The sequence below is a fragment of the Heterocephalus glaber genome, unplaced genomic scaffold, assembly GCF_053883595.1.
Source record: "Heterocephalus glaber isolate CG9 unplaced genomic scaffold, H.glaber_assembly_v1.0 deba00001555, whole genome shotgun sequence".
Classification (NCBI taxonomy): Eukaryota; Metazoa; Chordata; class Mammalia; order Rodentia; family Bathyergidae; genus Heterocephalus; species Heterocephalus glaber.
The window spans coordinates 1,616,815-1,631,762 of NW_028258346.1; the positions used below are offsets into that span (position 1 = coordinate 1,616,815).

The window sequence follows — 14,948 nt, forward strand, 5'->3', positions numbered from 1 at the left end:
AAAAAAAGGAAAAAAAATTGAAAAATAAAAGAAAAAAGATTTTTAAAGATTAGGTCATGAGGAAAAACAATGTGATGGATTTTGTAGAAAGTCACCAATATCAAGCATCATTTCCATTTGCACAATCACTAAAGAAATTCTGAGCACTCTAAAGTAGTAAATTCCAAATGTTTGATTGTGACTTAGTTTTATAACATTCAAAATACATTTCCCTCAAGAAACAATATATAATATAATTCAGTACATTGACTAAACCTGTTAATGCTTTATATTGTAGCTGGAATTAAAGGAGATTTTTGGTGAGGGGAATGTCTGAAAGCTACAATAGTACTAGCATCTAAGAAACATTAAAAAGGCCAATGAGCTGAGCCTTTTGGGCCAACATACCACAGCCCCCAGTGCCGAGGAACACAGCCCCACCCCAGCACTGAGGAAGTGAGCCACGCAGTTGCCAGCAGCACACACACACACACACACACACACACACACATGAGAAGACATGTAAACAAGTCTCAAAACCAGATTTCCAGATCACCTACAGCAACCCCAAAGGGCAACGAGATGGAACACTGTAATACTCAACCACCTGGACTCCCTGAACTGGCAACAAAAGAGGATCTGGAAAAAATGAAATCAGAAATAATTTCTCAGATAACAGCAGAGATTGTGCCTGTAGTGCAAGACATGATTAATAAATCTAGAGAGGACACAGATAAAAAAAATAGGAGCTGAGGAACATGAAGGAATCCCAACAGAGGAAACAAGTGGAATCCATAAAACAGATGAAAACAGATTTCCAGGAGATTAAAAACTCCATTGAAAGTTTACACAGCAGAATGAGCCAATGTGAGGACAGACTATCACATAGAGAAGATAAGATTGCAATTAGTGACAAGGAAAAGAAAAAAATTTTTTAAATGGTAAGGGACCACAAGAAATCAATCTAGCAGCTGTTGGACAATGCAAAGAAGAATAACATAAGACTGATAGGAGTCAATGAAGAAACAGGAGAGGGTGCAGATGACATAAAAAAAATGTTCACAGAAGTGATGGCAGCAGGCCGGGGATTTAGCTCAGTGGTTCTGCTGCCTGCCTCACAAGTGGAAAGACCCGAGTTTGATGCCTGGTACCAAAAAAATAAAACAAAACAAAAAAGAATTGATGGCAGAAAACTTCCCAAGCAGGGGAAAAGAACTTGACATACAAATAAGGGAGGCATGTAAGACCGCAACTAGCCTTGATTAAAAAAATCTACACATAGGCATATAATAGTTAAGATTCCAGAAACCCAACAGAAGAACAAAATTATGCAACCAGTTAGAGAAAAGAAACAAATCACATACAAAGGAAAGCCCATCAGAATCACAGCAGACTTCTCAATCCAAACCCACAAGGTAAGAAGAGCTTGGAGTGATGTATTTCAAGTCATAAAGGAAAAGAGCCTCCAACCCAGAATGATGTGCCCTGCAAAACTATCTTTCAAAATTGATGCAGAACTAAAATACTTTCATGACAAAGAGCACCAAAACACCAAACCAGCACTCCAAAACATTTTAGACAATATCCTAGGAAAAGACAACCAGTATCACAACCCCAGGAAGTCCAGCAGAATGAATCCATCAGCCATGACAAGAAATTAAATGCAAAGGGGGAGAATCCAACAAAAAGAAAAACTTATGACAATGATAAGTCAATATGTATGAGTTATAACCATCAATGTCAATGGTCTCAGTTCACCAACCAAAAGAAATAAACTGGCAGAATGGGTCAAGAAGAAAGATCCGACAATATGTTGCATACAAGAAACACACTTAATTCAAAAAGAAACTCACAGACTGAAAGTTAAAGGGTAGAAAACAATACTCTATGTGACAGGAACCCGAAAAAAAGCAGGAGTAGCTATCCTCTTTGCAAATCAAGTGGATTTCAAACCAACACTGATTAAGAGAGAAAAGGAAGAACACTACATCCTTGTAAGGGGAACAATCCAAGAGGAAGAGATGACAATCATAAATATATATGCACCAAACACTCGTGTGCCAACTATATAAAACAAATAATAACGGACATGAAAAATCAAATAAACACTAATACAATAGTAGTGGAGGACCTCAATACCCCACTGTCACAAATAGATAGATCAAATAGACAAAAAATAAACAATGAAATTCTAGAACTCAACCAAACTCTTGAACAAATGAACTTAACAGATGTTTACAGAGTGTTCCACCCCACAAAATCAGAATATACATTCTTTTTCTTTTGGAGGAACCAGAGATCAAACTCAGGACCTTGTGCTTGCCAGGCAGGTGCTGGTGCCACTGAGGTAAACCTTCAGCCACAGAATACACATTCTTTTCAGCTGCACATGGGTCATTCTCCAAAATAGACCACATATTCTCTCATAGAACATGATGAAGTAAATGCAAAGGAATTGAAGTTATCCCCTATATATGGTCAGACCAAAGCATGATGAAATTGGAGATCAATAGCAAAAGAAACAACAAAAATTTCATAAACACATGGAAATTAAACACACTTCTGAATAACCAATGGATCACAGAGGAAATTAAGAAATCATACAGTTCCTACAACTAAATGACAATGATAATACAACATATCAGAATCTATGGGACACAATAAAAGCAGTCTTATGAGGGAAATTCATAGCAGTGAATACGCATATTAGGAAAACAGAGCAAGCTCAAATAAACAACCTGATGCTGAACCTCAAACTTCTAGAAATAGAAGAGCAGGACAAACCCAAAGCTCATACAAGGGAGGAAATTGTAAACATCAGGGCACAAATCAATGCAATGGAGACTAAGAGAATGATACAAAAAATCAATGAAGACTTGGGTCTTCAAAAGAATAAACAAAATTGACAAACCCTTAGCCAAACTTATCAGAAAGAGGAAAGAAAAGGCTCAAATCCATGCACTTAGGAATGAAAGGGGTAAAATTACAATGGACACAGCAGAAATCCAGAGGATCACTAGCTACTTCAAGAACCTATATGCCAATAAGATGGAAAACACAGAAGAAATGTACAGATTCCTAGATACATATGAATTACCAAAGTTGAATGAAGAAGACCTAAAAATTCTAAACAACCCAATATCAATCAATGAAATTGAAAACATAATTAAAAACTTACCGATTACAAAAAAAGAAACTTACCAACTAAGAAAAGCCTGGGTCCTGATAGCTTCACTGCTGAATTCTATAAGACATTTAGAGAGGAACTACTGCCAATACTATTTAAACTCTTCAATGAAATTGAAAGGGAAGCAATCCCCCCAAATTCATTCCTGGAAGCAAGCATCACTTTGATCCCCAAAGCAGAGAAAGACCCAACCAAAAAAAGAGAACTATAGGCCAATCTGACTAATGAACATAGATGCAAAAATCTTGAATAAGATACTGGCAAATAGAATGCAGAAGATCATCAAGAAGACCATACACCCTGATCAAGTGGCATTCATCCCAGGGATGCAGGGATGGTTCAACATATGCAAATCAATCAATGTAATACACTGTATCAATAGAGCCAAGGACAAAAACAATATGATCATCTCAATCGATGCACAAAAAGCATTTGACAAAATCTAACATGCATTTATGATAAAAACCCTATAAAAATTGGAACAGACAGTCTCTACCTCAATTTGATAGAAGCCATCTATGAAAAACCAAAAGCCAATATCATACTAAATGGTCAAAAACTAAAATCCTTTATACTAAAATCAGGAACAAGACAAGGATGTCCATTATCACCACTCCTGTTCAATATAGTCTTGGAAACATTAGCCATGGCAATTAGACAAAAGAAAGAAATAAAAGGAATAAAGATAGGAAATGAAGAAGTCAAATTCTCATTATTTGAAGATGACATGATACTCTATAAAGAAGACCCCAAGAACTCCACCAAAAGTCTTCTAGACTTAACCAAATTCAGTAAAGTAGCTGGTTACAAGGTCAACACACAAAAATCAATAGCTTTCCTCTACATGAATGACAGACTCACTGAGAGAGAAATAGGGCAAATAATTCCTTTCACAATAGCATCCAAAAAATTGAAATACCTAGGAATCAACCTAATGAAAGAAATCAAAGACCTCTTCTCTGAAAACTATAGCACTCTGAAAAGAGAGATTGAAGATGATATCAGAAAATGGACAGACATCCCCTGCTCCTGGGTAGGAAGGGTTAATATACTGAAAATGGCCATACTTCCAAAACTGCTATATAGATTTAATGCAATTCCAATTGAGATTCCAGCAGCATACTTCATGGACCTTTAGAAAACAGTCCAAAAATTCATTTGGCAGAAGACGAGACCCAGAATAGCAAAAGCAATTCTAGGTAACAGAGACATGGCAGGGGGTATCACAATCCCCAACCTGCAACTATACTACAAAGCTACTGTGATAAAAACAGCATGGTACTGGCAAAGAAACAGACCTGAGGACCAGTAGAACAGATCAGAAGATGCAGAAACAACTCCAGACACACTCAGCCATCTCATCTTAGACAAAGGAGCCAAATACCCTCATTGGAGGAAAGATAGCCTCTTTAATAAATGGTGCTGGAAAAATTGGCCTTCAACTTGCCAAAGATTAAAACTAGACCTATATCTCTCACCATGCACTAAACTAAAATCGAAATGGATTAAAGATCTAAATATTAAAATAGAAACTCTGAACCAGTTGGAACAGAGGTTAGGTAGAACCCTTGAAGACATCAGTGTAGGAAAAGATTTTATGAACAAAACCTCAGTTGCCAGTGAACTAACACAAACAACCAACAAGTGGGATCTCTTCTTATTAAAAAGCTTCTGCATAGCAAGAGAAACCACCAGCAGTGTGGGAAAAAATCTTCACCTGCTTCTCCTCATACAAAGGTCTACTATCTCGAATCTATAAAGAACTTAAAAAGATCAGACCTCCCAAATTTAAAGACCCAATCCAAAAATGGGCATCTGAAATGAACAGATATTTCTCAGACAAAGAAGTAGAAATAGCAAATAAACATATGAAAAAATGTTCAATATCACTGGTCATTCGAGAGATGCAAATGAAAACAATGCTGAGATTCCACTTCACTCCAGAAAGAATGGCTGCTATCATGAAATCAATGGATAACAAATGCTGGCGGGGCTGTGGGGAAAGAGAAACACTGCTCCACTGTTGGTGGGAGTATAGACTGGTGCAACCATTGTGGAAATCAGTATGGAGATACCTCAAAGAACTAGGACTGGAAGTCCCATTTGACCCAGCTGTTCCACTGCTGGGTATCTTCCCCAAAGAATTAAAAGAGTCATACCACAGTGATATATGTGCACCCATGTTCATAGCAGCACAGTTTGTAATAGCTAAAACTTGGAAGCAGCCCAATTGCCCATCAACTGGAGACTGGAAAAGAAAATGTGGTTTTTGTACAAATGGAGTACTGCTCATCCATAAAAAATGAGAAATTAGAGACATTTATAGCTAAATGGATACACATTGAGGTGATACTCTTAAGTGAAATAAATAGGACACATGTGTAAATACTGAATAGTTTCTGTAGTGTGAGAAACTGAAAGTGTAAATAAGGACTAAAAGTATAATAGATAATGTGAAATAGGAAGAAAAGGGGCAAAGGGGAAGGGGAAGTGGGAGAGGTAGGGGTAGGGGAAAGGAAAGAAGGGAATGGAATTAATATGAGAAAATGAAAAATGTAAACAAAGTCTTTGTAAATAGAGAGGGACAGAAAGGTTAAAGGAAGGGCAGGGAAAGGGGGAAAAAATAAGAACCAAGAGAGATTATGTAAAGGTGCAAATTTCCAATGATGAATGTCATTATATTGTATACCTAAAATGTACCAATAAAATTTAAAAAACAATAAAAAAGTTACCTTTATTGTTTGAATAAAAAAATGTCATTCAGTACTTCTAAAACCTGTAACATAGATTGCAGGGAGATTAAGGAAAACAATTTATAAGTGGATTCAATTTAATATTATACTATATGATAATCTCTTTTTCAGAAGTAAAAAAATATCAATCTCTATTCCTGGAATAACTATAGCACCTTAAAAGACTGTAAAAATAAAAATTTACATGAAACTAATCACATAAAATTTTATCAAAAACATTATAAAAATAAATAAAAAATGTCTTCAATCTTAATTTTAAATATAATTTATATTTTAATAAATTGAAAAATAAAATGTCAATGTTATTAAGGATATGAGGAAATACATTGTTGATGGAAATATAATTCATATAATTCTTTTGGAAATAAGGAATAAAATATAGCCTTTGAGAATAAATCAGAGGCCACAGCTTGAACAAGAAGCAGGAGGTCACTATGGCCCACCTACTACCTTCAGTCCAGTCAAAATTAACAAATATCTGCATCATCTAGCTGATATTCATTACACATCTGCAGCGATCCTTTGGAGAAAGTATCTAATAAGCAATGTGTCATAGTCACACTTGGTTTCTTGACAGATTGATAGGCCCTGCAAATAATAGTATAGATGCAAAAGGTGGATGATATGGTTCATGCCTACAATCCTGGATACTCGGGAGCCTGAGGCAGGAGGATCAGCTGAGTCCAGGAATTTGAGATCAACCTGCATAATATATAAAATGTAAAATATAATGAGATGACTTACAATCTCTCTTTTCTTTGAGTAAACATCTGTATGAAGTCAGGCTGTTGAGTTTTTTATGCCTTTGGTGGCAAAAACTACTTGGTATTGACCAAAAAAAAAGGTAGAGTGGTACGAAAATTTTCATTGTCTAAGTGCAATAAAGATTCTGAGATCAAGGAAGAAGTTAGTTAATTCATGTCTGTAATGAGAAGAAAATGGAAGGTTTTGTAAAAATTGGCACTGGGGACTCTACTTTTCCTTTGGAAAATCATTATTTATTGTTTTTAGCACTGACTGGTGTATGCTGTGGCACTGGGTTCCAGGACATCTAAATGGGCTTCCTGCTTACCGAGGTCCCAAGTCACGTGGAAGACACTGAATCACCCCGCTGCAGACAGGCAGGTCTGCAGACACCCTACTGAGGTTCCGAGTCACACGGAACATGTTTAATCAGCCAACGCCATGGCAACAATCCACTGGACCCCCCACCCCGCTTCTCTGTACAGCCACCTGGTTCCACACTACAAAGACACAGAGGACACTAGACCACGGTACTGGGTCCCGCTGCTCCCAGCCCAGAGTAGGGGCTTCTGAGCCGCCATCCCATTGCTCCTGATCCAGAGGAAGAGCCTTCCTGGTCACCATCCCTCCCGCTGCTCCCAGCCTAGAGGAAAGGGCTTTGGGGCCACCTTCTGTCCTGCTGCTTCTGGCCCAGAGGAAGGGACTTCCCAGCCACCATCCCTCCCACCGCTCCGGCCCAGAGGTAGGGGCTTCTGAGCCTCCATCCCATTGCTTCTGGTCCAGAAAAAGGGGCTTCCCGGTCACCATCCCTCCTGCTGCTCCCAACCCACAGGAAAGGGCTTTTGGGCCACCATCCCTACTGCTGCTCCCAGCCCCTGTCCCACCTCTCCCACTCAGAGGTAACCCATGCAGGTGCTAACAGCCCCCTGCCCCAGTAGAAATGAGAAAAAAAAGTAAATAAGTCTCAAAACCAGACTTCCAGATCACCTACAGCAACCCCAAAGGGAAATGAGATGGAACACTCTGATACTCAACCACCTGGACCCACTGAACTGGCAACAAAAGGGGATCTGGAAAAAATGAAATCAGAAATAATTTCTCAGATAACAGGAGAAATTGTGCCCCTAGTGCAAGACATGATTAATAAATCTAGAGAGGACCTGAGGAACATGATGGAATCCCAACATTGGAAACAAATGGAATCCATAAAACAGATGCAAATAGATTTCCAAGAGATGAAAAACTCCATTGAAAGTCTACACAGCAGAATGAGCCAATGTGAGGACAGAATTTCAGATATAGAAATAAGATTGCAATTAGTGACCACGAAAAGAAAAATTGCTTCAAAATTAAAAGGGAACATGAGAAATCAATCCAGCAGCTGCTAGATGATGCAAAGAAGAATAACATAAGACTGATTGGAGTCAATGAAGAAACAGGAGAGAGTGCAGATGACATAAAAAATCTCTTCACAGAAATAATGGCAGAAAACTTCCTAAGCAGGGGAAAAGAGCTTGACATACAGATAAGTGAGGCATATAGGACTCCAAATAGCCTTGATCAAAAAAAACTACACATAGGCATATAATTGTTAAGATTCCAGAAACACAACAGAAGAACAAAGTTCTACAAGCAGTCAGAGAAAAGAAACAAATCACATACAAAGGAAAGCCCATCAGAATCACAGCAGACTTCTCAACACAAACCATCAAGGCAAGAAGAGCTTGGAGTGACATATTCCAAGCCCTAAAAGAAAACAGCCTCCAACCCAGATTGAGGTACCCTGAAAAACTATCTTTCCAAATGGATGGAGAATTAAGATACTTTAATGACAAAGAGCACCTTAGGAACTTCATGAATACCAAACCAGCACTCCAAAGAATTTTACACAACATCCTAGGAACAGCCATTGAGGATCACAACCCCAGGAAGCAAAGCAGAATGAACCCATCTGGCATGACAAGAAATTAAATGAAAAGGGGAGAACCCAACAAAAAGAAAAAGTCATGGCAATGACAAGTCAATACGTTTCAGTTATAACCATCAATGTTAATGGTCTCAATTCACCAATCAAAAGAAATAGACTGGCAGAATGGGTCAAGAAGCAAAATCCAACAATATGCTGCATACAAGAAACACACTCAATTCAAAAGGAAACTCATAGACTGAAACTTAAAGGGTGGAAAACAATACTCCATGCAACAGGAATCCAAAAAAAAGCAGGAGTAGCTATCCTCTTGGCAGATCAAGTAGATTTCAAACCAACACTGACTAAGAGAGATGAAGAAGGACACTACAGCCTTGTGAAGGGAACAATCCAAGAGGAAGAGATGACAATCATAAATATCTATGCACCAAACACTAGTGCACCCAACTATATAAAACAAATACTAACGGACATGAAAAGTCATATATGCACTAATACAATTGTAGTGAGGGACCACAACACCCCACTGTCACAAATGGATAGATCAACTAGGCAAAAAATAAGTAATGAAATACTAGAACTCAATCGAACTCTTGAACAAATGAACTTAACAGATGTTTACAGAGTATTCCACCCCACAAAATCAGAATACACATTCTTCTCAGCTGCACATGGGCCATTCTCCAAAATAGATCACATACTCACACATAGAACATGTTTAAGTAAGTGCAAAGGAATTGAAGTTATCCCCTGTATATTATCAGACCATAGTGTGATGAAATTGGAGGTCCACAGCAAAAGAAACTCAAAAAATTTCATAAACACGTGGAAACTGAACAACACACTTCTGAATAAGCAATGGGTCACAGAGGAGATTAAAGAAGAAATCAGACAGTTCCTTCAATTAAATGACAATGACAATACAACATATCCGAATCTATGGGACACAATGAAAGCAGTCTTATGAGGGAAATTCATAGCAGTGAATATGCATATTAGGAAAACAGAATGAGCCCAATTAAACAACCTGATGCTGAACCTCAAGCTTCTAGAAAAAGAAGAGCAGGACAACCCCAAAGCTCATACAAGGGAGGAAATTAGAAAGATCAGAGGAGAAATCAATGCAATGGAGACCAAGAGAACGATACAAAAAAAATCAATGAAGCCAAGAGTTGGTTCTTCAAAAGAATCAACAAAATTGACAAACCTTTAGCCAACCTTGTCAGAAAAAGGAAAGAAAAGGCCCAAATCCATGCAATTAGGAATGAAAAGGGTGAAATTACAACAGACCCAGCAGAAATCTAGAGGATCATCAGTACCTACTTCCAGAACCTATACGCCAATAAGATGGACAACACAGAAGAAATGGACAGATTCCTAGATACATATGAATTACCAAAGTTGAACAAAGAAGACCTAAAAATTCTGAACAACCCAATATCAACCAATGAAATTGAAAATGTAATTAAAAACTTATCAACTAAGAAAAGCCTGGGCCCTGATGGCTTCACTGCTGAATTCTACAAGACATTTAGAGAGGAACTGCTGCCACTACTGTTTAAACTCTTCAATGAAATTGAAAGGGAAGCAATCCTCCCAAATTCATTCCTGGAAGCAAGCATCACCTTGATCCCCAAAGCAGAGAAAGACCCAACTGAAAAGGAGGACTATAGGCCAATCTCACTAATGAACATAGATGCAAAAATCCTTAATAAGATACTGGCAAATAGAATGCAGAAGATCATCAAGAAGATCATACACCCTGACCAAGTGGGATTCATCCCAGGGATGCAGGGATGGTTCAACATACACAAATCAATGAATGTAATACAGTATATCAATAGAGCCAAGGACAAAAACCATATGATTAGCTCCATAGATGCAGAAAAAGCATTTGACAAAATCCAACATGCATTTATGATAAAAACCCTACAAAAAAATGGAATAGATGGTCTCTACCTCAAACTGATAGAAGCCATCTATGAAAAACCAACAGCCAATATCATACTAAATGGTCAAAAACTGAAATCCTTTACACTAAAATCAGGAAAAAGAAAAGGATGTCCACTATCACAACTCTTGTTCAATATAGTTTTAGAAACATTAGCCATGGCAATTAGACAAGAGAAAGAAATAAAAGGAATAAAGATAGGAAATGAAGAAGTCAAATTCTCATTATTTGAAGATGACATGATACTCTATAAAGAAGACTCCAATAATTCTACCAAAAGTCTTCTAGACTTAATAACCAAATTCAGTCAAGTAGCTGGTTACAAGATCAACACACAAAAATCAATAGCTTTCCTCTACATGAATGACAGACTCACTGAGAGAGAAATAGGGCAAATAATTCCTTTCACAATAGCATCCAAAAAATTAAAATACCTAGGAATCAACCTAATGAAAGAAATCAAAGACCTCTTCTCTGAAAACTATAGCACTCTGAAAAGAGAGATTGAAGATGATATCAGAAAATGGAGAGGCATCCCTTGTTCCTGGGTAGGAAGGATTAATATAGTGAAAATGGCCATACTTCCAAAACTGCTATATAGATTTAATGCAATTCCAATTGAGATCCCAGCAGCATACTTCATAGACCTCGAGAAAACAATCCAAAAATTCATTTGGAACAAGAAGAGACCCAGAATAACAAAAGCAATTCTAGGTAACAGAGACATGGCAGGGGGTATCACAATCCCCAATCTGCAACTCTACTACAAAGTTACTGTGATAAAAACAGCATGGTACTGGCAAAGAAACAGACCTGAGGACCAGTGGAACAGATTAGATGATGCAGAAACAATGCCAGACACACTCAGCCATCTCATCTTCGACAAAGGAGCCAAACACCCTCACTGGAGGAAAGATAGCCTCTTTAATAAATGGTGCTGGAAAAATTGGCCTTCAACTTGCCAAAGATTAAAACTAGACCTATATCTCTCACCATGCACTAAACTAAAATACAAATGGATTAAAGATCTAAATATTAAAATAGAAACTCTGAACCAGTTGGAACAGAGGTTAGGTAGAACCCTTGAAGACATCGGTGTAGGAAAAGATTTTATGAACAAAACCTCAGTTGCCCTTGAACTAGCACAAACAATCAACAAATAGGATCTCTTCTTATTTAAAAGCTTCTGCACAGCAAGAGAAACCACCAACAGTGTGAAGAGACACCCCACAATGTGGGAAAAATTCTTCACCTGCTCTTCCTCAGACAAAGGTCTACTATCTCGAATCTATAAAGAATTTAAAAAGATCAGTCTCCCAAATTTAAAGACCCAATCCAAAAATGGGCATCTGAAATGAACAGACATTTCTCAGACAAAGAAGTAGAAATAGCAAATACATGAAAAATTGTTCAACATCACTGGTCATTCGAGAGACGCAAATGAAAACAACACTGAGATTCCACCTCACTTCAGAAAGAATGGCTGCTATGATGAAATCAACCAATAACAAATGCTGGTGGGGCTGTGAGGAAAGAGGAACCCTGCGCCACTGCTGGTGGGAGAATAGACTGTTCCAACCACTGTGGAAATCAGTATGGAGATACCTCAAAGAACTAGGACTGGAAGTCCCATTTGACCCCACTATTCCCCTGCTGGGGATCTTCCCCAAAGAATTAAAAGACTCATACCACAGTGATATATGTGCACCCATGTTTATAGCAGCACAATTTGTGATCGCTAGAACTTGGAAACAGCCCAAATGCCCATCAACTGGAAACTGGATCAAGAAAATGTGGTTTTTTCATAAAATGGAGTAGCACTCAGCCATAAAAAATGAGAAATTAGAGACATTTGTAGCTAAATGGATGCACATTGAGGAGATACTCTTAAGTGAAATAAATAGGACACACGTGTAAATACCAAATAGTTTCTCTAGTGTAAGAAACTGAAAGTGTAAATAAGGACTAAAATGTATAATAGGTAATGTGAAATTGGAAGAAAAGGGGCAAAGGGGAAGGGGAAGTGGGAGGGGTAGGGGTAAGGATAGAGGGAATAGGATTAATATGAGAAAATGGACAAATGGAAACAAAGTCTTTGTAAATAGGGAGGAATGGAAGGGTTGAAGGGAGGGCTGAGCAAGGGTGAAAAATAAGAACCAAGAGAAACTATGTAAAGGGGCAAATTTCCAACGATGAATGTCATTATACTGTATACCTAAAATGTACCAATGATTAGAATGAATAATTGATAATGCAAAATAGGAAGAAAAGGTCCAAAGGGGTAGGGGTAGTGGGAGGGGCAGGGGAAAGGAAAGAAAGGAAAGGAAAAATGATGAGAAATGGAAAAAATGGAAACAAAGTCTTTGTAAATAGGGAATAGTGGAGGGTGTGAAGGGAGGGCTAGGAATGGGGAAAAAATAAGAACCAAGATGCATCATGTAAAAAAGAAAAAAAAAAAAAAAAGATGCATCATGTAAAGGTACAAGTTCCCAATGAGAAATGTAAATGTGTTGTATACTAAAATGTACCAATAAAAGAATTTAAGTAATAAAAAAAAAACCCTCCAAGTTCCAAAACAAAAGCTGCCAAGTACGAATTATAAATCCAACAAAACTGTCCTTCAAGAGACATGCACCAAAACGCCTAGCTGGAAGGGACTGAAGTTCACAGGAGTGCAATGACCTGACCAGTTTCTCCTGTCTACATCACATTTCCCTCAGAATCCTTAATTAGTGATGATGAACCAGGCTATGACCTAGATTCATTTTGTATTCCTAATCATTATGTTGAAGATTTGGAAAAGGTGTTCATCCCTCATGGACTACTTATGTACAGGACTGAAAGGCTTGCTCGAGATGTGATGAAGGAGATGGGAGGCCATCGCATTGTAGCTCTCTGTGTTCCCAAGGGGGCTATAAATTCTTTGCTGACCTGCTGAATTACATTAAAGCACTGAATAGAAATTGTGATAAATCCATTCCTATGACTGTAGATTTTACCAGACTCAAGAGCTACTGTAATGACCAGTCAACAGTGGACATAAAGTTAATTGGCAGAGATGATCCCTCAACTTTAACTGGAAAGAATGTCTTGATTGTTGAGGATATAATTGACACTGGCAAAACAATGCAAACATTGCTTTCCTTGCTCAAGCAGTATAATCCAAAGATGGCCAAGGTCACAAGCTTGCTGGTGAAAAGGACCCCTTGAAGTGTTGGATAAAGGCCAGACTTTGTTGGGTTTAAAATTCCAGACAAGTTTGTTGTTGGCTATGTCCTTGACTATAATGAATACTTCTGGGACTTGAATCATGTTTGTGTCATTAGTGAAACTGGAAAAGCCAAATACAAAGCCTAAGATAAGAGTTCAAGTTGTCAAGAAACATTGGGAGTCCTATTGGTATTGCCAGCAGAATTATCGGATGTTCCAGTTTTGTGGCCATCTGCTTAGCAAAGCTTTCTGCATGAACCTTCTAAGAATTTTTATCCATTTTGTATTTTAGAAATGTCAGTCGCTGCATTCCTGAACTTTTTATTTGCACTGTGAGCCTATAGACTATCAGTTCCCTTTGGGTGGATTGCTTAACTTGTGAATGGAAAAAAGTTTCATAAATTATACCACTATTAAATGAGAATATTGAAATTGTATCTGTAATAAATATTTAAAGAGAAAAATATTAGTTTCTTAACTGGTATTTTCATTTTTGTATATTCAGGAAAGAGCAGAGGTGATGAATATTGTTCATTATATTGCCATGTGCTTAGAAAAGTAAGAAGCAGTCAGTTTTTTCACTGATGTCAGTGACAACATCTAAGAGGTTTTGTTCAGTTGAAAAAAAATGTGTTTCAGTAGGGTTGACTCTTTTTTCCACTAGTTCAAGATTATTTCCCATTATTTTTTGTCAACAGTTTCTTTTAAATGCAAATAAATACATTTTTTAAAGTAAAAAAAAAAACTATCCTTCAAAATGAGGATGAAATTAACTATACTACTATCAGATAAAACAGACTTTAAGTCAAGATTGTTACTAACAAAAATAACATTCTGTCATGATATAGGATCAATATACCAGGAAACCTTAACAATTGTACTTGTGCCTAGCAATAGACTCCAAAATACATGACAGACTGACAGAGTTGAAGGGAACACAAACAATTCAATAGTAACCATTGGCGATTAAGACTTCACTTTCAATAATGTATAGAATAGAGAATCAACAAGGAAATACAAGATGTCAATAACACTATAAACCAACCAGAAGCTAACACCTCTCCATAGAATATTCCATCCAACGAAAGCCAATTATGTAGAACATTTTCCAGGGTAGATCTTATGCAAGGTCATAAACAAATCTCAATAAATGTAAAAGGACTGGAGTCATATAAAATATGTCCTCTTATATAACAG

The 14,948-nt window shown here is 37.5% G+C and overlaps 1 protein-coding gene and 1 pseudogene across 2 annotated transcripts in view; one reads left to right on the forward strand and one right to left on the reverse strand.

The window, feature by feature from the left end:
- The window catches only part of Cdh17 (cadherin 17), an 80,060-nt gene that overhangs the window by 35,928 nt on the left and 29,184 nt on the right, over positions 1–14,948 (reverse strand). The gene's annotated exons all lie outside the window — the stretch shown is intronic.
- On the forward strand, positions 57–14,534 carry LOC106009838 (hypoxanthine-guanine phosphoribosyltransferase pseudogene; annotated as a pseudogene).